We start from the raw sequence: 3434 nt of genomic DNA, 5'->3' as shown, positions 1-3434 counted from the left end.
ATTGCTCTGGTTACGAGAAATAGGTGATCCGTGGATCTTGCTATAAGGATAGGACAGGGGAATAAGAACGTGAGTTACTTATTCCTCAGGAAGGATTAGGAGATATAGAAGGAGCGGCGGCTTACCGTAGGATTACGGATGATAGGTGGTCAACCCTAAGCCGGTCAAAATCCTCGAGAACAGCTGTTCACGAAGTAGCCTGTAAACAGGGATCTTGTCAATGAATGACAAGAACAAGATCCGTAGACCAGTGGATAATCCAACTAACACGTTGGAGGGCAGGGTTCCTTGTGGGAAGGCACGCCTAAGAACAGGCCAGAAGGTCGAGTGGAAAGCGCAAGCGATGAACACGACAGAATCCAGGGTATCCTTAGGGAGGAATGACTCGCGCGGAAGGGTGAATCTGAGGACCAGATTCAGAACTGATTCGATAGGAGGAATCGACAAGGATTCGGAGAAAACTCCTTCAACGAAATTCTCGGAGTGGAACTAGATAAATGGATTCTTTCGAACGATTTGATAGTTGGGCTTCGAGATGATCTAAGGCTAATAGATAGATATCTATTGGTAAAGATGGTATGGTAAAATCAGATGCCTCCCTTCTTGGTTGGAAGGGAGGCTCGTTCTTTATATCAGTTCTCGTGGTCCGCCAACCTGTGGTTGGCACAGTCATTTTGTCCGTGGCTCTCATCGAGGTAGGTCTGCCCACTCTATCTTTCCCGATTGGGATGAGCTGATAGAGTGTCGTGGTTTCTCTCTTGTTATTGGCTGAGTAGTCAAGGGGGCTTCTCTGCCATAGTTCCTTCAGGCGTGTTTAATCACTTAGGGTTATGTTTCGTGGTTGCTCCCGGTTACTAAGGTTTTGTTATTGTTATAGTGGGCGATGCTTGTGCGCCCAAACGTGATTGGGACACGACCCGCGCTAGGACTGCCGAAATTTGGGCCTTAGCGCAATTACCGAACAGTCGAAGTACCGTGGACCAAAAGGAGCGCACGTATGGTCTTCGGGATTCCGTATTGGACACTTTCAAGAAAAACATCCAGGGGGCTTACGATTTGCATGCTAGACCTGATGTCGAGCGGATGTGCGAGGAACTGAACCTTTGGTTGGGTGATCACTTGTTCAACCCAATGTTGAGGCTCAAAGGTTTGATCTCCGGTTGCTTTGAAAGATTAGAATTTGGATGTTGTGCTCATGATCTCGATGTAGGCTTTAATGGCCATACAGATACCCCCGTCGAAACTTTGCATGTCATACTTCTTGGAATCGCAAAGTACCTATTTCGAGACACCATGAAGTCTTTTGGTGTTTTGAAACCAGGCAGCAAGATTCACGTTCAGCTCACAGGTCGCTGGCGCGCGTTCAATACCAAAGGTCTCAACATCGCCCCGATACAGCCCAACACTTATATTCAATTTTTTCAAAGTTTGGTTGGCAAAGATTTCCAGACCATCCTTCAGTCCGTTCCCTTTGTTTTCTTCAATTTGATTTCAATGTGTAGGCGCCACCTATGGACCGCCCTGTGTTTACTGGCCTCTCATGTCTTTCAAAACGAGATCACCTGCGTGGAAGAATACCTGGTAGATCTGGAGCGTGCAATCACCCTTTTTCTCCACGAACTAATGAAGGACTCGGCCCAATGGGTCAATAAGCCCAAATTCCATATGCTAACACATATAAAAGATTCCATCAAGTCCTTTGGCCCGACGCATTTATACATGACCCAGAAATTTGAATCTTTCAACGGCGCATTACGAGCAGCTTCAGTTCATTCAAACCGTCTCAGTCCCGGGCGCGACATTGCGGAATCCTTCAACAATTATCAGATGTTGCGAATGCTTGTTTCCGGAACATCTTTCTTTGACAAAGAAATTGGGGGTCGATGTACTGCCGGGCCTAGCGTACAAGGACTTTTGAAAACTGTGCCGGAATTATCTCAAGCCATTGGACTCGACCCAAAAGGCAACAAAGCCACTGAGTTTATTACTGGATGTAAGAGGGTTTATTTGGAATTTGTTATCATGAATGCAAATTGACGGTTATGTTTTCCAGCGCGGGTTCAAGATGTAACAGAAATTCCAGATGTCTTGACCACCAGGCATCCCGAAGCGTCATGGGAGAAGATTCTCAGTGTCACCTTGTTGAATGGGCAAAAGGTCGAAGTGGCTGATTTTGTGAAGGTAAGCCGTGTGAGCTTTTTCAACACTGACTGGCACTGAGTTCGAGCGCTGCCTAGGTCTTTGATCGCTGCGAACTAGTCCAAGTATCTGCGATTTGGCACCCACACTCCGAAAGTGGTTCCAAAACATTACTTTTTGTTCAATTAACCCAGCGAGGTGAGGTCAACCCTTATTATGGCATGCGGGAGATCAATCGTTTGGATGAGTGGAAATGGGTTAATATTCAGGTGCGGATTTCTAAGATCTCAAATGCAAATATTTATACTGAGACTTTTTTACATCCTTTGTAGGATATACATTGCATCCTCAATGTTCAACATAATTGTCACGAGGCCTCATGTCGAGTGACTCTCGCAAGAAACCAGCGGATCGAGAGGAGGGAAACCACGATCAAGATCAGTGATCTCTGTCACGTAACGACCGACAAGTTCATTCTTAACAGCGCGAGCCAATACTCGGCCCAAATCCACCGTGACGTGGCTGCCATGACTCTTCGACAGATGACACCAGAAGAACTCAAGGATTCAGTTCGTGAGGGAATGGAAGTATGGGATTCTGTTCCGGTCAAAGAACGCCAAATGAAGAAAGGCTCAACTAACAAAGCGAGTGCAAAGAAAGGCGGCAAAGGAAAAGGAAAAGCAAGAATGCAAGAAGCAGTTCATGATTCATCCGAAGAAGATGAAGAAGATCAACTCGATGAAATGAACATGGTGGAAGAACTTGATGAAGTTGATGAGCTGGATTGAACATGTGTCCCTTTTGTTCTTTTTGTCTCTGTCTCCTTTGTTTCCAGAAGCGCCCCAATGAAGACTCGCTCGTTTGTCAATTGTTTTGACGCATCGAAGTGCGCAAAGAATGCGAGTGAGGACGCGTCGACTCTTGAGTGATTGAGCATGATTGACCAATCAAACGAGTTTTCCATCGCAAACTCGCTTGATTGGTCAGAACATGGTCCCACTGGTGAGAAACCACGCGAGGACGCGCTGCATGAAGCCCCTGGGTGGTCCCCCTGGGTTTACCCAGGGGCGACTCAAAAGGCACATCTTCTTCATGGTTTTCGCAAAGTCCTCTCTTCCAGAACGCCTGTTTTCACAAGTCTCTTGCCCAATCAACTTTCACTCGTGTTCATAACATTCATTCATCAAACTTAAAATGTCTCAAAACACTCGTTTCCACCCTTATGGCTCATCGTCTCCGTCCCTCAGTAAGCAGAATCTTTCATGTTCTTTTCTTGACGTCAATCTTGACAACTC

Source organism: Melampsora larici-populina (assembly GCF_000204055.1).
Source record: "Melampsora larici-populina 98AG31 unplaced genomic scaffold MELLAscaffold_17, whole genome shotgun sequence".
NCBI lineage: Eukaryota > Fungi > Basidiomycota > Pucciniomycetes > Pucciniales > Melampsoraceae > Melampsora > Melampsora laricis-populina.
This window is presented reverse-complemented; position numbering follows the sequence as displayed.